Here is a 23,556-nt window from a genome sequence, read left to right as displayed (position 1 = left end):
CAGAGTTGTGTTACTAAACACATTTTCTAAAACCCATGCTTAGAGCCCAAGAATGCTGTGCCTGTTTTATATTACCACTTAAAAGATCTGCATGCTCACACATGAATTTGGGCTCTCATTGTTCTTTCCATAAAGTCTCTAATTCAATTTAGTAGCATTGTGGACACAAGGAGTCAGACTCTGGTCTTAATTACAGAAATACAACTCTCAAATGGAGAGCAGCGATCTCTGAAACCTACTTGGGCTCCCAGATGCAACAGCCCAGAACATCACCCCACCATGTTTACAATGAAAAACAGAGAGTCTATGAAGAAATTTCTCTAAATTGATGTTTTTTCCAGAGAATGGCTGCAGGAAAATCACAAGAAGAGTTTTTATGACCATCTTCATACCCCATCCTGCAAATGATTTCAGGGGAGGGTTATCAAAATCCTTATTGCTCTACCTCCTTTCTCTTGGTTCCAGACATAAATGAGTACATAAAGGAACTCTACAAATAAATATCAAGTTAAATCTCTGAGATCAACAGTCCATATTCACGGGTTAATTTCCTTAAACCATGTGCATATGATAGAAAACTCTCTGTTCTTCTCTTGGTTCCTCTCATATCATTAAAGCTTGTGTAAATGTCTCAGTCAAATTTTTTGACTCAAAATTGTGGGTAGAAGGAAAAATTCTGCTCAGTGAGATATGAGGGAAGGCTTTGGGAAGACATTTGCATTTCCTGAAAGAGTTGATGGCAATTCTTCCTTTTCCCTTCCTCCTTTCCCCTTCTCTCTTCTCCCTTCTTCCTTCCTTGAACATAGACATGTCGCCAGGAGCTGCAGCAGCCCTCCTGCAACCATGAGGAATAGCAAGGAAAACTAAGGAGACTCAGCCCTAACATGATAGAGCCACTGTACTGAAGCTGGCAACCACTACCTTTCAACTTCTTGTCATGTAAAAAAATAAATAAATCTCCATTTTCTTAAGTCCCTGTATTTGAGTATTTTATTATATTAAACTGGATGAAATCCAAACCAATATACCTATTAACTTTCCTCTCCCTCAAGATGCTTTCAGAGCAGATGTTTTCCTTTACAGCTCCATGGGACTGGCTTCCACCCTTACATAGGCTCCTAATTTCACCAGTCCTCAGAGTATGACAGCAGTCACCTCTCAGAAAATTCCAGGCTCTACAAACTTGTGCCATAAAGAACTGTAAACTCACCAGTCAGTAACCTAGGTCTTATTCAAGTTAGATTAGAAAAAAGGCAGTCAAAACAGTATTGGAGCCTACAAAATACAGCATTCCTTAGATTAAAACATGTATCATCAACTTTAAAAAGACAGAAAGGCAAAGGCAGTCTTAAGGGGGAAATACATAGCCATCAAAGTCTAACTCAAAAAAACTGAAATATCCTGAATACACCAACTCTCTTTACACCTTAAAGAACTGGAAAATCAACAACAAATTAAGCCAACCCCATGCACAAGAATGAAAATAATTAAGATTAGAGCGGAGATCAATGAGTTAGAAACTAGAGATACAGTGGAACACATCAACAAAATTAGAAGCTGGTTCTTGGAAAGAAACAATAGGATTCATAAACCACTGGCCAAACTAATCCAAAAGAAAAGAGAGAGGACTCAAATTAATAAAATTATGAATGAAAGGGGAGAGATCATGACTAACACCAAGGAAATAGAAACAATCACCAGAAATTATTATCAACAGTTATATGCCAATAATTAAGCAACCTAGAAGAAACGGGTGCATTTCTGGAAACCTATAAACTTCCAAAACTGAAACAGGAAGAAACTGACAACCTGAATAGAACAATATCTAGCAATGAGATTGAAGCAGTAATCAAAAACCTCCCAAAAACAAGAGCCCAGAACCTGACAGATTCCCTGGAGAATTCTACCAAACATTCAAAGAAGAAATAATACGTATTGTCCTAAGCTGTTTCAAAAAATAGAAAAAGAAGGAAATTTTCCAGACTCTTTTTATGAAGCCAGTATTACCCAATCCCCAGCCCAGGAAAAGACCCCATCAAAAAGGAGATTTTCAGACCAATGTCTCTGATGAATATGGATGCCAAGATTCTCAACAAGATCCTAGCTAATAGGGTCCAACAGTACATTAAAAAGATCGTCACCATGACTAGGTGGGATTTATCCCTGGGATGCAAAGGTGGCTCAACATTTGCAAATCAATCAGATAGAACATATCAATAAGAGAGAAGAACCACTTGGTCCTCTCAATTGATGCAGGAAAAGTATATGACATAATACAGCATCTGTTCCAGATTAAAGCTGTTCAAAGTATAGGGATAGAGGGAATATTCTTCAACTTCATAAAATCTATCTAGGAAAAACACACAGTGAATATCATCCTCAATGGGAAAGCTGACAGCCTTCCTTTTGAGATCAGGAACACGGCAAAGATGTCCAGTCTAGCCACTGTTGTTCAACATAGTACTAGAAGTCCTACCAACAGCAATCAGACAACAAAAGAAATAAAAGGAGTTCAAATTGGCAAAGAAGTCAAATTTTCTCTCTTCGCAGATGACATGATACTTTATACGGAAAACCCAAAAGACTCCACCCCCAAACTACTAGAACTCATACAGCAATTCAGTACTATACAACAATACAGTAATGTGGAAGCATACAAAATCAATGTACAAAAATCAGTTGCTTTCTTATATACTAACAATGAAAATATAGAGGGAAATAAGAGAATCAATTCCATTTACTATAGCACCAAGAACCACAAGATACCTTGGAATAAACCTAACCAAAGAGGTAAAGGATCTGTACTCAAAGAACTACAGAACATTCATGAAAGAAATTGAAGAAGACACAAAAAGATGGAAGAGCATTCCATGTTCATGGATGGGAAGAGTAACATTGTTAAAATGTCTATACTGCCCAGGGCAATCTATACTTTCAATGTCATCCCAATCAAAATTCCACTGGCATTTTTCAAAGTGCTGGAACAAAGAATCCTAAAATTTGTATGGAACCAGAAGAGACCCTGAATTGCTAAGGAAATGTTGAAAAAGGAAAACAAAACTGGGACCATCGTGTTGCCTGATTTCAAGCTTTACTGCGAAGCTGTGATCACCAAGACACCACGGTACTGACACAAAAACAGATACATAGACCAGTGAACAAGAGTAAAGAGCCCAGATATTGATCCACATCAATATCTGGTCAAATAATCTTCGATTATTGGTCAAATAATCTTCGATTATTTGGTCAAATATGGTCAAATAATCTATGGTCAAATAATCTTCGATAAAGCAGGAAAAAATACCCAGTGGAAAAAAGTCTCTTCAATAAATGGTGCTGGGAAAATTGAACAGCAATATATAGAATATTGAAACTCAACTATTCTATTACACCACACACAAAGATAAACTCAAAATGGATAAAAGACCTCAATATGAGACTGGAATCTATCAAAATTCTAGAGAAGAACATAGGCAGTAATCTCGTCGACATCGGCCACAGCAACTTCTTTCATGACATGTATCCAAAGGCAAAGGAAACAAAAGCGAAAATGAACTTTTGGGACTTCATCAAGATCAAAAGCTTCTGCACAGCAAAGCAAACAGTCAACAAAACAAAAAGGCAACCCACGGAATGGGAGAGGATCTTTGCAAATGACAGTACAGACAAAAGGCTGCTATCCAGGATCTATAAAGAACTTCTCAAACTCAACACACACGAAACAGATAATCACATCAAAAATGGGCAGAAGATATGAACAGACACTTTTCCAAAGAAAACCTACAAATGGCTAACAGACACATGAAAAAATGTTCATCATCATTAGCCATCAGGGAGATTCAAATCAAAACCACATTGAGATAGCACCTTACACCAGTTAGAATGGCCAAAATTAACAAGACAAGAAACAACAAGTGTTGGAGAGAATGTGGAGAAAGGGGAACCCTCTTACACTGTTGGTGGGAATGCAAGTTGGTGCAGCCACTTTGGAACACAGTGTGGAGATTCCTTAAGAAATTAAAAATAGAGCTACCCTATGACCCTGCAATTGCACTAATGGGTATTTACCCCAAAGATACAGATGTAGTGAAAAGAAGGGCCATATGTACCCCAATGTTCATAGCAGCAATGCCACAATTGCCAAACTATGGAAAGAGCCAAGACACCCTTCAACAGACAAATGGATAAAGACGATATGTTCCATATACACAATGGAATATTATGCCTCCATCAGAAAGGATAAATACCCAACTTTTGTATCAACATGGATGGGACTGGGGGAGATTATGCTGAGTTGAAATAAGTCAAGCAGAGAAAGTCAATTATCATATGGTTTCACTTACTTGGGGAGCATAAGGAATAACATGGAGGACATTAGGAGAAGGGAAGGAAGAGTGAATTGGGGGAAATCGGAGGGGGAGATGAAGCATGAGAGACTATGGACTCTAAGAAACAAACTGAGGGTTTTTGGAGGGGAGGGGATTGGAGGGTAGGTGAGCCTGGTGATGGGTATTAAGGAGGGTACATATTGAATGGAGCACTAGGTGTGGTGCATAAACAATGAACCTAGGAACACTGAAAAAATAAAATTAAATTTAAAGAAATAAAATAAAAATACAAAAAAAAGAAAAGAAAGAAAGAGAGAATGATGAAGAGTTACAAAAATATCTATCAACTTTCACTTCATCTTCATAATTAACAGCCACCATAGCTGAATACAATCATTGTTCTTTACAAAGTTGATGGGAAAGGTTCAGCAGAGAAGGCATTTACGATAAACCTTCATAATGGCTTTTGTTTATTTTGTTACCAATGTGTGCTACTGGGACCACCAGCCTTTCTTCTACTTCTTCTCCCTGCCTTTCCTCCCTCTCCTCTTCCTTCCCTAATCTAGGATATAAAGCAAAACCCATCCTCTCAAACATTCCAGCTCCTTTAGGATAATTATTGGTCTTTATCCATCATCTGTTCTTATAACCACCTCCAATCTCTCTTAACAAATGCTGTAATGGCATATAATAAGCCGACCCCCTTTGTTGCATGACAGGCCTTCATTGTACCTTTCAAAATTGTTGCTAAAAGTCCCACTTCTCTTCAATTCTATAGCTTGTCAATATACAGCTTTATCATAGCTCTAAGAATGCAAATGTAGCACAATCAGGACCATAGGAAAACTCTGTGCAAGTTCACCCCCAGGAATAATTTCATCCAGGGTCTGTCACTTATGTAAAATTCCAGGCTTGTTTCGTCTGAAATAAAGGAACACATTTTTTTCTATAGATAAATCTATTCTTACTTTATTTACCAATTAAAAACTGTTAAGAATACATGAGTCTGGGGGTGCCTGGGTGGCTCAGTGAGCTAAGCATCTGCCTTCAGCTCAGGTCATGATCTCAGGGTCCTGGGATGGAGCCCAGGTCAGGCTCCCTGCTCAGCAGGGAGCCTACTTCTCCCTCTGCCTCTGCAACTTCCCCTGTTCGTGCTCTCTCCCTATCGCTTGATATCTCTCTCTCTTTTCTCTCTCAAATAAATAAATAATTTTTTTTTAAAAAAAAAGGTCATATGAGTCTGTAGTTGTGATAAAATTCCATGGAACCTCACATGCACAGACACACAAGTGAATGTAAAAACTGGTGAAAAATAAGGTGTGTAGAGTATACAACTATCAATTTTCTGATTTTAATAATGGTACTATAATTATGTGGGATGTTACCATTGGGAAAATCTAGATGAAAAAGTACATGGAACCCCTCCATACTCTTCTTACAATTTCTGTAAGTCTATATTTCAAAATTAAGGTGTGTTTGTTTTAATCATTCCATAGGCAGAGAGAACCTGAGACCACACTGACTTTCTTTGTATTCTCAGCACACCATTAATTCACACTGAGCTCTGTCTTTTTTGTTATGTTCTTCCATGAATATCTGGTATCTTGGGTCTTCCCATTTGTCCTTATATACTTGAACTTTTGGAAAAATACAAATTGTCGATCTATCTCTTTTAAATTGTCTTATTGGTTTAAAATTCATTGTTTTGGCCTATAAAGATCTCAGATCTTGGTTCTGTTATCCAGGAAACAAAACTGTTATTGGTTCTGTTATCTCAGCCTCTCTTCTGTCTGAACATATGAGAATTATATCTTCTGTCTTCAAGGCCGAAGGAATCCAGGTTGACATGGACTCATTAATCAGCATTCATTGTGTACATTCACTGAGTCAACTGTAAAAGCACTTTGATGTACACATCACTCAACTTTTATTGCTTCATTTTGTCCACAAAGATGTGGCAAACTTTATAAAACATGTGGATGAAATCCTTATAAGACAGTTTCGTGTTATTTCCCAAATCAACCAATCTAGAAACTCCATTTAGATTTTAAAACCCATGAGCTCAGAGACCATAAAAGAAAAGAACAATAAATTTGACTACATTTAAAAAATAATAAACGTGACAAAACAAAAGGCCATAAGCAAAGTCAGAGGAAAAATCACAAACTGGAAAAACATTTGCGACATATGATGAACAAAGGACAATTTAATTTCTAAGTATCATTCAGATCAATAATAAAAAGTTAAGCAACATATTAAAATGGACAAAGGATTTAAGGGGGGTTCATTAAAAAATATGAATGGTGGGTAAACTTTTGAAATAATGCTTAAGCTTGTTAATGAATAAATACAAATCAAAACACAAGTATATGATGAATTTTTCCCCGACTAAATTGGAAATTTCTTTTAAATGCTAAAACCTAGTAGTGTCAAAGATGTGGAAAAGCAAGCATTCTCATGTTCTGTGCATGTGAGTATGGAACAATAGAACCATATTGGAGAGTATTTGCAATATGTAGATGCATGCACATTTTTACTGGAAACTTTACCTACAGGAATTTATCTCTTGGATATACTTGGAAATATATGCAAAATATGTGTGCAACATTGTTTACTGTATTATTGCTTGCAATAGCAAAGCAAACAGAAATGATATCCATGTTTTAAAATAGAAACATAAGACTAAAGAAGTCTTAGAAGACTAAAGAATGCCTTATAGAAGACTAAAAGATATGGGGCACCTGGATGGCTCAGTCAATTGAGCATCCAGCTCTTCATTTCAGCTCGGGTCATGATCTCAGGATCCTGGGATAGAGACAGAGTTGGGCTCCATGCTCATTAAGGAGTGTGCTTTCTTTCCTCTCTCCCTTTCCCTTTGCCCCTCCCTGCCACTTGCTCTCTCTCGCTCTCTCTCAAATAAATAAATCTTAAAAAAAAAAAAAGAAGAAGAGGAAGAAGAAGAAGAACAGAAAAGGTATGAAGGAAAGCTATTCAACATTAAAAATAATGAAGTAACTTTATGGGTGTGAGCATGGAAAGATCTCTAAAATACACAATTAACTTATTTTTAAAAGCAAAATGCAGAACAGTATACTTGAAGAGAGAAAAAAACAATCCTTTTCCCTGTAAATTTTCTTTAAAAACTTTAAAAAAAACTCTGATGGGTAAGAGAAGGGAACTCAGTTATCTTGCAGCGGGATTACAGGCTCTCTTTGTCCCCTCTTTGTATTTTCCTGTACTTAAATAAAAAGAATGTTATTTAATGGCAGAAACAAAAAAGCCCAGAGTCTATTTGGTGTATTTGCATGTTAGTGGATCTCTTTTGGCTCTTGATACTCAAATATTTTCTTTTTCAAGTACTCATTTCCCAATGAACTAATAAAGCATTTTAGATTTTTGCCAGAGATCAATACCAAGTTAACCAAACTATAGTTTTCAGGATCCATCTAACACTGATTTTTTAAAAAAGGAAGGCTTTTTTTTTTCCTTTTTCCCAAACTACAGGTCTCTATGATTTCTTGGAATACCATCAGCAATTCTGTAAGTCAGTAAAAAATTTCAATTTCACTATGTTGGAAGAATGGTTTCCGTAGTGTAGTGGTTATCATGTTCACCTGACATTATGTTGGAAGAATGATTCAAAAGCTTTGGGGGTCTCAAATCCTTTTCAGAATCTGATGAAAGCTGATGACTATCTTCTGCCTTTCAAAAATGGACGTTGACAAAAATACTTGTATCTCACACCGGGAGGTTCCCTCACCCACTGAAGTCCATCCATGGAGTCCAAATTACGAATTCCCACATGTTAGAATCATCTGGAATTCTTGTTAAAACACAGATTCAGTAGGTCTATGGTGGCCCCAACAATTTCCAAGTCTAAGGAATTCCCAGGGAATTCTGAAGCTGCTGCTCTGGGAACCAAACATTGGGAACCACACGCTGGGAACCGTTATTTGAGGATATAATCCATCTGGCCCTGGAGATGTGAATATATTTGGTAAGTATGCGGGTATCTTCTTACTACATTCTCACCTCACTTAGCTTTCACTCTCTTTAATCATATTTGCCTCTCCCTTTACAATCTGATCACTCGTTGCCATGACAGGGCAACAGTGGATGATACAGTGTTACCCAGTCTAACAGTTGGCCATCCTCAATCCTTCTTCAGGCTCCACAGAGTACCTCAGAAACTATTATTCTCAGCATTTTTCACAAGCTCCAGTTTATTTTCCTCATTATCATCCCTGACTTTTAACTCACACACATCTTTTTGTATTTATCTTTCCTGTGTATTTACTTCCAGATTGCATATGTTTTGGGGTGAAGGGGATGTACTTCCATCAGAACTCACTAGAGAGCTCCCCACACAGCCTGTTTTTATCCTTTCTGGGATAGGTTTTTTTTAACTTGAACTGCTGCCCTTTTAGAGTCTCAAAGCCCTGGGCTTCTTTTTGCCTTTCCTCTTGGACCTTCCTTTTCAAAAAAGCTAGAGTATGTGCTCACCTTGACAGTTACAGGCTTCACAATGATGTTTCTCCCCAAAGTTTCCCACTGACTCACTAATGAACCTCCCTCTCTTTGGTGAAAATTTCAGTCAGTCCAGCAGTTCCTTCACTGCCTTCTTTCTCTTCTCAGAGATGGCACTGTCCTTAATGAGGACCAGTCAAGAACTGGTTGTGCAAATTAGGGGAAACTTCTGATGAACATGAATTCCTCATCATGCCCCCATGTCCCTGGATGGCTTTATGATCTGTTTTAGGAAAGCATCACCATATTCTCTGGTGCCCACTTATGTGGGCCCTCTATAAAATGCTCCAAAGAATGCCTCAGAGCAAGGCCAGGCTCATCTGTATATAAAAAGAGAGGAAGTTGAAAGGAAAAGTGTCAGGCAACTGGAAGAGTATGTGAACCCAGCACCTAAAACCTCCACGGAGGGGTCCTGAGCCTGTGAGCTCGGTCAGTCTCCCTACATAACCACAGGCTCTTTCTTCATTCCTGTGTGCAGAGTTTCCAAATGCTACAGTAACAAGTGACCACAAATAGGGGCTTTCAACAACACAAATTAATTATCTCATAATTCTACAGCTTAGACATTTAAATCAAATTGTGTCAGCAGGGCTGCATTCCTTCTGCAGGCTTCAGGAGGAATCCATTTCCTTACCCCTCCTAGCTTCTAGAGGCGTCCCACATTTGCAGACTCAGGGCCCATTCCTGTGTTCACTCTGACCCTGATTCCATCATCTCATGTCCTGCTCTGCCTCTGAGCCCCGCTTCCCTCATCTAAGACAAGATGGGACACATTCAGGGTGGCATGCCTATAGACCTCTTATAGAGACCTTTCTGATTACACTGGACCCACATGGAAAAATACAAGCTAATCTTCCTAAAGATCCTGAATTACACCAGCAAAGTCTCTCTTGTCATCTAAATTAACATATTCACAGGGTCAGGGATTAGGATATGGACACTTTGAAGGCCCATTATTCAGCCCACCACAAGGCCCCAAAGGGAAATGCAGATGTGAATTCAAATGTAATGAATTTTGCTTTCCCCAGAGTTTTTAAGTCATTCCAAGAATGTTGCCTGAGAGATCCAAATTCAGCATAATATCATTATCATTATTGGTGGTCTTTATTAAAAGAGAAAAATCATCCATATCAGAGGGGAGAAACATAAGAACTAATGTTGATGAAGTTCTAGAACCGAGGCCTCAGCCCACCGAACCTCACCTAGGTTCTAGAACTTCATCAATGTCATCCCACCCCCAACAAAAAAAGAAAAAATTGAATTAAATTTCACCCCCCCATACCACCATCCTAACCTCCTCTTGATGAGCAATCTCTGTTTAATTTAAATTGAGAGCCACTGGGTGAACAAAAGAAGGGGAGAGTGGGGAGACAGTTCTATTCTCTGACCATGCTCACCACTCTCAATGATGCACAGTTGATGTTTAAAATAATAATGATAATAGTTACTATTCCTGCCTGCCATGTTCAGTACAGGTCACACCATCATCCAGAAGGAAATAACAAGCAGACACACAACCCCATGCTGGAATATGCAATCATCAGAAAAGCTGCTTGGAGCCAGAAGCATAAAGTACAACATGATCTCCCATTGGCCTGTTCCAGGTAGCAGAGCCCTAACAGCACTGGCAACAATGGCTGCTCTTGACCTTGGTTGGGAAGGGGGGTGAAGAGGGGCAGTGGTGAAGTCCCCACCCAGAGTGGGTACCATGAACAGGTGTTAAGTGGTTATGTGCCAGGAGCACCCAAGGAATCCCCATCTCCCCAAGCAGGTTGAACAATGCTGCCAAATGACAGTGAGAAGCTCTGCCCACCCTCCCGAGGACAATCACTAGCTTCCAAGCAGCGGGATTTAATTCAGTAGCTCCCACAATGGCTTTGGAAAGTGACTCCTCTAAGAATGGACCATTGCTGGCAGTCCATGAGGTGGCCTTGACTTTGCATGCCAGCTCCCATTATGATGTGAAAAGAAAGCGTGTATTCAGAGCAGCAGAGGGGTCAGTAACGTGAAACTGAATGGCCTATGCCAAGAATAATAGTGAGGTCAGAGCTAGCACAGTGAGCTTCCTGCCGGGGGGAGCCTCTAAAAAGATCTCTTCCGCACAGGTCAGAGGCAGTGACCCTGCCAAGGATACTCCTAGACTTACTTCCCTGGTATTCCCCAGCAGAAGAGAAAGAGCCCTCCAGGAAAGCAAGATGGCACAGTGAAGCAGATGTGCTCTGCAGCTGGATGGCCAGAGTTCAATCCCTGCTCTTGGTGTCCAAACTTGAGGGTGAGACTTTGCATCTGTCTCAATAGTTAGAAACCCCGAATCCACCCTTCAGTGTCGGATTGGCTGCCATCTTAAAAGCCTGGTGAAGATGGGCAAAATATTTATCTGTCTGTAAGTTGGTCGTGATGTTGTGAGTTCTGCGTGAGATCGTGTGCACAGCACATTTAGGAACATGATGTGATAAATCCTTAGTAGGCAATAGAAAAATTTTTATCTCCATTATGGTCCTTATCACCTCATCTTCTAATTTTATGACATGTTTCTACTCTGCCTGTTAGTGTTCTTTTTTTTAAGATTTTATTTATTTATTTGACAGAGAGAGATCACAAGTAGGCAGAGAGGCAAGCAGAGGGAGAGAGGAGCAAGTAGGCTCCCTGCTGAGCAGAGAGCCCGATGTGGGGCTCCATCCCAGGACCCTGAGATCATGACCTGAGCCAAAGGCAGAGGCTTAACCCACTGTGCCACCCAGGCGCCCCCTGCTAGTGTTCTTTTAAATAAAATGTGAGTTCCTCCAGTTCCCATAGTTTCATTCTTAATGACTAATCTCCCATTTCCTAGCACAGTAGAAGGCAAGAAACAGATACTTTGGTCAAAATAACTGGGGATGATTAGCCTGGAAAACAGGAAACAGGCTAGAAATAAGGATCTATCTCACAAATCAAAAAGGAAGGGCTCTTCTGCAGAAGGGGAGAGCCAGCGAATTCTGGGATGTCCAGAGACAAAAGCAAGATTGAAGACAGAAAGTTACAAGGAAGTTAATATGGGATCCATATAAGGACGAATTTTCTTAGACTTGTACGGGTGGAGAGAGGGAGGGACAGCTGCCGCAGGAGAGAGATGGGGATCTGCTTCGAATACCACTCATTAGGGCAGGGAGCCCTGCTTCCTGAGGCTGAGTGGGTGAAATATTTGCCATTCAAAGCTGAGATGTAGTGAGTCTGCAACAGAGGAGTAGCAGCTAGGGGACATTTGTGTTCCCTGGTGAGAAGGGTAAAGAAAAAGAACACGTGCTCTCCCTTTTCCCTCCTAAATTCCAAACTAATTCCAAACTTAAACACACACAGACACAGAGAGAGAGAGAGAGAGAGAGAGAGAAGAAAAGCTCTTTGGGTTTTCCTCTCCATTTCACTGCAAATATTTAAAAAAAAAAAAATGTTCCCATGTGGGAAATGGGCAATAAAGTCAGAGATGGGCCAGCGTGGGGGAGAACAGCATGGATGTGCCAAAGCCTTAGAAAGAAACTCTTTCCAAGGAGATGAGGCCTTGGTAAAGCACTGCTCTCTGTATCTGCCAAGGCCAGCCTCCCCTGTCTGCCAAGGCAGCGCCACTCCCACCAGCTGGGGCTGCCCCAGGAGCCAGAGACAGCCAGCCACGAAGGACATCTGCCCAGACAGATAAGTGAAAGCCCGAGGAATTCTGGCCGCCCTCACCCCGACACTAGCCTCACTGGTTCCAGGGGCTGTGCTCCGTGTGGCCAGCCTGTGGGGCTGCACTCCCAGCCCAGGGGGGCACCGACAAGGACCTCAGAGGCCAACATCCAGCGGGAGTTTCCACCGGCTGTTTGCAAGCCCCTGTTTTCACACACCGGCTCTGAACTCTCCAACCTCAGAGCAGGCAGCTTTCTAGGCTGCCCATGGGTGCTAATTATAGCCCGGCCCCTGTCACTGCACTTCCTTTCTCACGGGCCAAGAGCGGAGCCGGGCTGTGTTGTCACACCTGTGCTGGTTACGGCGGTTTCCTATGACTCGTGGTGCCCTTGGCTGTTAGTTAAAGGGCAAAGCCACAGGTGTGGCTGAGCTGCCTCTGACACGAGTTCTCCCCTCTTCCTCCCTGCCTCCTCTTTCTTCCTTTCTGCTATCATTGTGGGCCCCCACACTCTTTGACCTCCTCCTCCTTTCCACTCTGCCCCTCTCTAAAGTTTCTACCTCCCATCCCTTTGCCTCTGGCCTAGAGGCATCAGAGCTCCGTTGACAGTTTGACATTTGGACCTCTTTCTGCAGGACCCCATTTTTGTTTCAAGAAAATGCTTACGCACCTGGTCAGTGCCCCTCCATATTATGTGTGTGCTCTACCCGAAACTCTGTGGCCCATAGATTTCACTTTCCTCAGCAGCTCTCAAAACAGATGTCACTCATGCCCTCCATCCTTCCAGAAGAGCCTCTCAGAATATGACAGGACACCTGTGGGCTGCAGCCCTCACTCTCGCCTTTTCAGGTGCTTTGCTGCAGTGGTCTCCTCCTCTCCCTCATGGGTCTTCAACCTCTCCCTCTTCTTGATTCTTCCTATCAACCCACAAACATGCTCTAGGGTTTCCCCCTTGAAAGAAGCAAAGTGTCCTGTACCCCACATCTGCCTCAACCTACCAGCCCATGTCACTGCCACACTTCACAGAAAACATCTTGAGAGAGAAGTTTCCAGGATCTCCATTCCCTTCCCTTCCATTCGCCCATCCACCTATTACCTTGGTATTTTCACCCCTCCCCTTGCTTGCAATTGCCTTTGTCAAGTCACAGATGAGCTCCAAAATGCCAGTTTCAATGTCCCTTCTGTGTCCTCCTCTTGCTCAGTCCTCTCAACAGTTGTTGATATGAGTGGACACTCCTCCTCCCAAGAACCCTATTGTCCCTTAAATTCTGCCAGCCCACATGCTGGGTCACTTCTCCACCCAAGCTCTAAGCAAAGCAGCCTCTCACAGCTCATTCCCAAAGCTTCTTCTCTTCTGTCCCTTTTAAAAGGATCTCATCTAGTCTCATCCCTTTAAGCACATTCTATGCTCCTTTCCTATCTCTCTACTGAACTCTGCCTCAATATCCAATAGGCATCTCAAATTATCCTAGCTAAATCATGATTGTCAAAATTCCTTTCCAGATCTCTTCAGAAGTGTCTACTGTCTCAGGAAACAGCAGTCCTACTCAGCCAGTTACATGAAGCATAAACCTAACAGTCCCCCCTTTTCTTCACTCCCCAGCCCAGCATCCAACCCATCATCAAGTCGTCTTTGCTCAGCCTCTGAAATACAGTCCAGATCTCTTCACCAGCCCCATGGCCTCCCTTCTAGAGTAAGATGATTTCCTCTCCATAAAGACAAAGGTGATACACATTCTCCTTTCCTCCTTCTTCCATCCTGCCAGCCTCTCAGTCATTCTTCACACACACAAAGGAGAAATCCTTGTAACACATTTGTCTAAGCATGTTACTCCTGTTTATTGCCCTCTGGTGGCTTCCCATTGTTCCTAGAACAGAAACCGACTCACAGTAAGAGCTCAGTCAATAGTTGTAGAATGAATGAATAAATGAATACCCAGCTAGGTTCACATGACCAGAGCACAAGAATGGATGGTTTTAAGTTGCCGAAGAGCTGCTTTTGTTGTTCTTTGCACATTGTTCAGGTTTGATGATTATTTGATGGATAGACAACACCTACCATTTATTAAGTGTATCCAGTACTAAACTGCATGGTTGGGTTCATCCTTCTCCCTTACTGGTATATACAACACAGCCAGTGAGTGCCAGGGTTGGGGTTGAAGGACTGGCCTGCCAGATTCCAAGTCTCACATCCTCTCCACTCAATTCAGTCACTCAGTGCACAAATGTTTATGCAGAACCAATTATACCAGACACTCTGTAAGGCACTGGGGAGTGAGAGAGATGGGGTTCTTGTCTTCAGGCAGTTTATATTCTGAGGACCATCCTCTCCCCAAAAGGAAATGGATAAAATGAATGAACAAAAGAACTAAGTCAACATTTTTAGATGGCCTACTATATGCCAAGGGCTGTGGAAGGCATCAGATATGACAGTTATACTAGGGAGTCCTTGGCCTAAGAGGCTCTACTAACCAGCCACTTAACAAGCTTCCCTTGACCTACCCATTTCTGACTAATCATATGATCTTCTCCCCTACTTCATCCATCACACCTTAAAATTACTCCTAATGCCAATATTATTCAATGATTATGTTGTCCACATAAAGTATCTAGACTAGGAAATAAGTGTCATCCCTGCCCAAGCTGACATTAGTTATCTTGGCTCATAATCAGAACTTGCCATAAACGCTAGAGATCTCAAGCCACCAGAATGTGCTTATATTTCCAGGGGAGGCTTCAAGGAATGGCATTTGGTCTGGTCCTTCATGAATGGGTCAGAATCAAACAAAGGGGTTGTGGTAACATTATTCCAGCAGACAGGAAGCGTGAACCATGACCTTTTTTGACTGATAAACTGATGAGGAGCAATGGGGGAAAGGATATAGAGTATATTAGATGTTGGACCTAAGGCACTTTGTCAACTATAAATCTCTGTATCAATCTGATGGATTACTGTCATTGCCTAAACTACACCCCGAAACTCATCCCTCTGGGTTAAAGCTTTATTTCTTCAATGACCCACACTGCTCTACCCCCACAAATCAATTATATCAGGAAGAAGAGTGTTTAAACTGCTGGTTCCCAACTGCATATTTCCTGAAGGAGTTGCTTGTTTTGTTTTGTTTTTTAATTGAAGAAAAATGTATATAACATAAAATTGACTGTTTCAAGTGGACAATTCAGAAGCATTTAGTACATTCACAATGTTCTGCAACTACACCTTTATCTAGGTCCAAAATATTTGTATCATTTCAAAATAAAACTCTACTATGCACATTAAGTAGCTATTGTCCATTCATCACTCCTCCAATCCTTGGTATCCACCAATCTACTTGCTGTCTCCACAGATTTATTTATTCTGGAAACTTCACATAAATGGAATCATATGACATGTGACCTTCTGGATCTGGCTTCTTTCCCTTAGCATATTGTTTTCAAGGTTCATCCATGTTTTGGCTTCTGTCAGTACCTCACTCCTTTTTATGGCTGAATAATGTCTCACTGCAATAACAAATGTGTTTAAGCACACATCATCCATTGATAGACATGTGAGTTGTTCAACATTTTAACCATTGTTAATGGTACTGCTATAAATATTTATGTACTAAATCTATTTGATCTACTATTTATCTACTAGTATCTATTTGAATCCCTGTTTTCAACTCTTTGGGTATATTCCTAAGAGTGGGATTGCTAAGCCATATAGTAACCCTATGTTTAATTTTTTGAGGACCTGAAGGTATTTACTTATGCTCTCATAGGGGGAATATGGGGCACAGGATCAGGTTGCTGTAATGAATGAGGGAAAGCCATTGGCCACAGAGCCCTAGAAAGAATGGAAAGGGACTGAGAGTCAAGATGGCAGAGGAGTAGCAGACTGAAAGGACATCAGATCCCAGGAGTTCAGCTAGATAGGTATCAAGCCATTCTGGACACCTACAAACTCGATAGGAGATAGAAGAGAAGAAGAGTAGCAATTCTAGGAACAGGAAATCAACCACTGAAAGGTAAGACATGTGGAGAAGTGAATCTGGAGTGATGAGGGAATAGATTGTGGGGTGAGGGACTGGCTCCCGGCAAACGGTGGAACAGCGATGCACAAAATCAGAACTTTTAGAAGTCTGCTCCACTGAGGGACATCGCTCCAGAGGCTAAGTGGGGGTAGACCCCTCACAGAGACAGTGTGGCTCAGGTCACACAGGGTCACAGAAAGATCAGGTGTCTAAGTGTGGCAGAACTGCCAAGTTTTAAAGCAGGGAAGATGACTGCAGAGACAGAGCCTAAGAGTGAACTTCCAGGTTGGGGTTACCTTAAACCGTGATCCAAGCACAGTGGGGCCACTGCTCTTTGAGCAGAGACCCCACAAGTGGCAGATCCAGGGAGACTCACCTCCCTGCTCTGGGAGGAGCAGCACAGCAGGAATCTTCTGGGTTTGGAGACTCCACTGGGGCTGTGCGCCAGAGACAGAAACACTCAGTCACAGGCCAGGTGAACACGGAGTGTTCCAGGGAGACAGGAGCAATTGACTGCTTGTCTCTGGAGGCACACTGAGAAGTGGGGCCCCGAGTTCTCAGCTCCTCCAGGCCGGAGACTGGGAGGTGCCATTTCCATTCCCATCTTCCAAAGCTCTATGGAAAGCATTCAGGGAACAAAAGCTCAGAGAGCAAACCTGCGTAGATTACGTAGCCAGGCCCCTGTCAAGGGTGGTACAATTCTGCCTCGGGCAAAGACATTTGAGAATCACTGCAACAGGCCCCTCCCACAGAAGATTAGCAAAAACATTATTTTTTATTTTTTTATTTTTATTTCTTTTCCCCCCTTTCTTCTCTCCCTGGTTTTGGATCTCTTCTGATTTGGTTAGCGTACATTTTTCTAGGGTCTTTGCTACCCTATTAGTATTTTATTCTCTCATTCATATATTCTTATCTGGATAAAATGACAAGGTGGAAAAAGTCACCACAAAAAAAAATTAAAAAAGAACAAGAAGCAGTACTGATGGCTAAGGACCTAGTCAATATGGACATTGGTAATATGTCAGAACTAGAGTTCAGAACAATGATTCTCAAGGTTCTAGCTAACTGGAAAAGGCATGGAAGATATTAGAGAAACCTTTCTGGAGAAATAAAATCCCTTTCTGGAGGAATAAAAGAACTAAAATCTAACCAAGTTAAAATAAAAAAAAAAACTATTAATGAGGTGCAATAAAAAATGGGAGACTCACTGCTAGGATAAATGAGGCATAAGAGAGAATTAGTGATATAGAAGACCAAATGATGGAAAAATAAAGAAGCTGAGCAAAAGAGAGACAAACAACTACTGGACCATGAGGGGAGAATTCGAGGGATAATTGATACCATAAGTCAAAAAAATATTAGAATAATTGGGATTCCAGGAGAAGAAGAAAGAGAGGGGCAGAAGGTATATTGGAGTGAATTATAGTAGAGAATTTCCTTAATATGGCAAAGGGAACAAACATCAAAATCCAGGAGGTGCAGAGAACCCCCCTCAAAATCGATAGGAATAGGTCCATAGCCTGTCATCTAATAGTAAAACTTACAATTCTTAGTGACAAAGAGAAAATCCTGAAAGCAGCTTGGAACAAGAAGTCTGTAACATACAATGGTAGAAATATTAGATTGGCAGCAGACTTATCCTCAGAGACCTGGCAGGCCAGAAAGAACTGGCATGATATATTCAGAGCACTAAATGAGAAAAATATGCAGCCAAGAATACTTATCCAGCTAGGCTATCACTGAAAATAGAAGAAGAGATAAAAAGCTTCCAGAACAAACAACAATTAAAAGAATTTGCAAACACTAAACAAGCCCTACAGGAAATATTGAATAGGGTCCTCTAAACAAAGAAAGAGGCTAAAAGTAGTAGACCAGAAAGGAACAGAGACAATATACAGTAACAGTCCTTACAGGTAATACAATGGCACTAAATTCATATCTTTCAATGGTTACCCTGAATGTAAATGGGCTAAATGTCCCAATCAAAAGACACAGGATATCAGAATGTATGAAAAACCAAAATCCATCAGTATGCTGTCTACAAGAAACTCATTTTAGACCCAAAGACACCTCCAGATTTAAAGTGAGGTGGGGGGAATAATTTACCATGCCAATGGACATCAAAAGAAAGTTGGGGTGGCCATCCTTATAACAGACAAATTAGATTTTAAGCCAAAAACTATAAGAGATGAGGAAGGACACTATATCATACATAAAGAGTCTAACAATTTTAAATATCTATGCCCCTAACATGGGAGCAGCCAATTAATATATATATAAACCAATAAATAACAAAATGAAAGAAACACATCAACAACAATACAATAATAGTAGGGGACATTAACACCCCCTCACTGAAATGGACAGATCATCCTAGCAAAAGATCAACAAGGAAATAAAGGCCTTAAATGACACACTGGACCAGATGGACATCACAGATATATTCAGAACATTCCATCCCAAAGCAACAGAATGCACATTTTTCTCTAGTTCACATGGAACATTCTCCAGAATAGATCACATCCTGGGTCACAAATCAGGTCTCAACCGGTACCAAAATTGGGCTCATTCCCTGCATATTTTCAGACCAAAATGCTATGAAGCTAGAACTCAATCACAAGAGGAAAGTTGGAAAAAACTCAAATACATGGAAGCTAAAGAGCATCCTACTAAAGAATGAATGGGTCAACCAGGAAATTAAAGAAGAATTGAAAAAATTCATGGAAACAAATGAAAATGAAAACACAACTGTTCAAAGTCTGTGGAACACAGCAAAGGCAGTCCTGAAAGGAACGTATATAGCAATACAAGCCTTTGTCAAGAAACAAGAAAGGTCTCAAGTACACAACCCAACCCTACACCTAAAGGAGCTGGAGAAAGAACAGCAAAGAAAGCCTAATCCCAGCAGGAGAAAAGAAATCACAAAGATCAGAGCAGAACTCAATGAAATAGAAACCAAAAGAACAGTAGAACAGATTAACAAAACTAGGAGTTTTCTCTATGAAAGAATTAGTAAGATTGATAAATCCCTGGCCAGACTTATCAAAAAGAAAAAGGACCCAAATAAATAAAATCATGAATGAAAGAGGAGAGATCACAACAACACCAAAGAAATACAAACAATTATAAGAACATATTGTGAGCAACATACACCAGCAAATTTGACAATGTGGAAGAAATGGATGCATTATTGGAGAACTATAAACTACCAGAACTGAACCAGGAAGAAATAGAAACCTGAACATATCCATAACCAGTAAGGAGATTGAAGCAGTCATCAAAAATCTCCCAACAAACAAGAGCCCAGGGCCAGAAGGCTTCCCAGGGGAATTCTACCAAGCATTTAAAAAAGAATTAATTCCTATTCTCCTGAAACTGTTCCAAAAAATAGAAATAGAAGGAAATTCCAAACTCATTTTATGAGGCCAGCATTACCTTAATCCCAAAACCAGACAAAGACCCCACCAAAAAGGAGAATTACAGACCAATATCCTTGATGAACACAGATGCGAAAATTCTCACCAAAATACTAGACAATAGGATCCAACAGTACATTAAAAGGATTATTCACCCCGACCAAGTGGGATTTATTCCTGGGCTGCAAGGTTGGTTCAATATCTGCAAATCAATCAATGTGATACAATACATTAATGAAAGAAAGAACAAGAACCATATGATACTCTCAATAGATGCTTAAAGAGCATTTGACAAAGTACAGCATCCTTTCTTGATCAAAACTCTTCAGAGAGTAGGGATAGAGGGTACATACCTCAATATCATCAAAGCCATCTATGAAAACCCACAAGTGAATATCATTCTCAATAGGGAAAAACTGAGAGGTTCTCCCCCAACGTCAGGAACACAGCAGGGATCTCCATTATTACCACTGCTATTCAACATAGTACTAGAAGTCCTAGCCTCAGCAATCAGACAACAAAAAGAAATAAAAGGCATCTGAAACAGCAAAGAAGAAGTCAAACGCTCACTCTTTGCAGATCATATGACACTTTACATAGAAAAACCGCAAAGACTCCACTCCAAAACTGCTAGAACTCATACAGGAATTCAGTGAAGTGTCAGGATATAAAATCAATGCACAAAAATCAGTTGCATCTCTATACACCAACAGCAAGAAAGAGAAATTAAGGAGTCAATCCCATTTACAATTGCACCCAAAACCATAAGATACCTAGGAATAAATCTAATCAAGGATGCAAAGAATCTGTACTCAGAAAACTATAAAGTGTTCATGAAAGAAATGGAGGAAGACACAAAGAAATGGAAAAACGTTCCATGCTCATGGATTGGAAGAACAAATATTATGAAAATATCTATGCTACCTAAAGCAATCTACACATTTAATGTAATCCCTATCAAAATACCATCAATTTTTTTTCAAAGAAATGGAACAAATCATCCTAAGATTTATATGGAACCAGAAAAGACCCTGAATAGCCAGAGGAATGTTGAAAAAGAAAACCAAAGTTAGTGTCATCACAATTCCAGGCTTCAAGATCTATTACAAAGCTGTCATCATCAAGACAGTATGGTACTGGCACAAAAACAGACATATAGATCAATGGAACAGAATAGAGAGCCCAGAAATGGACCTTCAATTCTATGATCAACTAAATTTTGGCAAAGCAGGAAAGAATGTCCAATGGAAAAAAGACAGTCTCTTCAACAAATAGTATTGGGAAAATTGGACAGCCACATGCAGAAGAACGAAGCTGGAACATTTCCTTACATCACACACAAGAGTAGTGTCAAAATGGATGAAAGATCTCAATGTGAGACAGGAATCCATTCAAATCCTTGAGGAGAACACAGGCAGCAACCTCTTCAACCTCAGCCACAGCAACTTCTTCGTAGAAACATCGCCAAAGGCAAGGGAAGCAAGTGCAAAAATGAACTATTGAAACTTTTATCAAGATCAAAAGATTTTGCACAGCAAACGAAACAGTCATCAAAACCAAAAGACAACTGACAGAATGGGAGAAGATATTTGCAAACGACATATCAGATAAAGGGCTAGTATCCAAAATCTATAAAGAACTTATCAAACTCAACACCCCAAAAACAAATAATCCAATCAAGAAATGGGCAGAGGACATGTACAGACATTTCTGCAAAGAAGACATCCAGATGGCCAACAGACACATGAAAAAGTGCTCCACATCACTCAGTATCACGGAAATACAAATCAAAACCACAATGAGATATCACCTCACACCAGTCAGAACAGCTAAAATTAACAAGTCAGGAAATGACAGATGCTGGTGAGGATATGGAGAAAGGGGAACGCTGCTACACTGTTGGTGGGAATGCAAGCTGATGCAATCACTCTGGAAAACAGCATTGAAGTTCCTCAAAAAGTTGAAAATAGAGCTACTTTATGACCCAGCAATCACACTACTGGGTGTTTACCCTAAGATACAAATGTAGTGATCTGAAGGGGCAGGGCACATGCACCCGAATGTTTATAGCAGCAATGTCCACAATAGTCAAACTACAGAAAGAACCTAGATGTCCATCAACAGATGAATGGATAAAGAAGAATTGGTATATATACACAATGGATATTATGCCATCAAAAGAAATGAAATCTTGCCATTTGCAACAATGTGAATGGAAATAGAGGGTATTATGTTGAGTGAAGTAAGTCAATCAGAGAAAGACAATTATCATATAATCTCCCTGATACGAGGAATTTGAGAGGCAGAGTGCGGGGTTTGGGGAGTAGGGAAGGAAAAAATGAAACAAAAAGGGATCGGGAGGGAGACAAACAATAAGAGACTCTTAATCTCACAAAACAAACTGAGGGTTGCCGGGGAGAGAGGGGGTGGGCAGAGGGTGGTTTGGTTATGGACATTGGGGAGGGTATGTGCTATGGTGTGTTCTGTGAAGTGTGTAAGCCTGATGATTCACAAACCTGTACCCCTAGGGCAAATAATACATTATATTATTTTAATAAAAATAATTAATAAGGGGCACCTGGGTGGCTCAGTGGGTGAAGCCTCTGTCTTTGGTTCAGGTCATGGCCTTAGGATCCTGGGATCCAGCCCTGCACCGGGCTCTCTGCTCAGCAGGGAGCCTGCTCCCCCCTCTCTCTCTGCCTGCCTCTGTGCCTACTTGTGATCTCTCTGTCAGATAAATAAATAAAATATTAAAATAATAAGAATAATAAAAGAAAGAATGGAAGGTGGTGGTGTCCTGAGTGGATTCCCAAGTGTAGAGAAAAGGAGGGAAGTATCCTGAAGGCCCCTCAGGAGAGAAAACCAAAGCAAAGTGTGAGTGTAAAGCATGTGGGAGAAGTTCAACAAGAACATAGACAAATGGAAGCACAGTGGGTAGGAAACAGGGAGCAAGATATATCCTAGGTTTCCAAAGAACTTTCCTAGAGCTATGGTGAGCTTTCAAGTTGCAGATTCCAATCCTCTTAGCTCAGAGCTTTTAAGTTGCTCAGACTCAACGGCTTGGCACTAAATGGTTTCACGTATTTGCAACCTCATACTATTAACTCTCATATAACCATTAAACTGGTCATGTAGGTTTGTCTTCCCAACTCCTTCTTGATTTCTTAAAGAGCTGGGACCCTGACTACCTATTTGCTTTGTTTGTTGTTTGTTTTTAAATACAGAATGCTTCACAAATTTGTGTGTCATCCTTGTGTAGGGGCCATGTTACTCTTCTCTGTATCATTCCAAATTTTAGTATATGCATTGCTAAAATGAACAATATTTGTTTTTTATGTACTTATTCATTACCTGCCATACTGTCTAATACAGTGTCTCAGCAAGCAGGTTCTGAATAAATGCAAGTTGCTTGCTGACCTGACTTTTTAAATCCTATAAGGAGTATCTGTTTAATACAGAGGCTACAAACTACAGCTAAACTCAGTTTTCTGCTTCTTACCTGTGCAACTTGCTCTCAATGTTTTTGCTAAAAGCTGCAAGACCATTCCTTGTAAGCCTTTGTCAGGCACCTTCATTCTTAACATGGGCATTCTGTTGTCACTGCTTATCCCCCATGGAGTCAGAGAGAGGATGGA

The 23,556-nt window shown here is 40.6% G+C and overlaps 1 non-coding gene across 1 annotated transcript; it reads right to left on the bottom strand.

The window, feature by feature from the left end:
* Positions 1–23,135: 23,135 nt before the first annotated feature.
* LOC123954757 lies at positions 23,136–23,239 on the bottom strand. Its single transcript, XR_006821134.1, has one exon. It is a non-coding gene; the product is annotated as a U6 spliceosomal RNA (small nuclear RNA).
* Positions 23,240–23,556: the final 317 nt, after the last annotated feature.

Source organism: Meles meles, chromosome 12 (genome assembly GCF_922984935.1).
Source record: "Meles meles chromosome 12, mMelMel3.1 paternal haplotype, whole genome shotgun sequence".
Taxonomy (NCBI): Eukaryota; Metazoa; Chordata; class Mammalia; order Carnivora; family Mustelidae; genus Meles; species Meles meles.
This window is presented reverse-complemented; position numbering and strand designations above follow the sequence as displayed.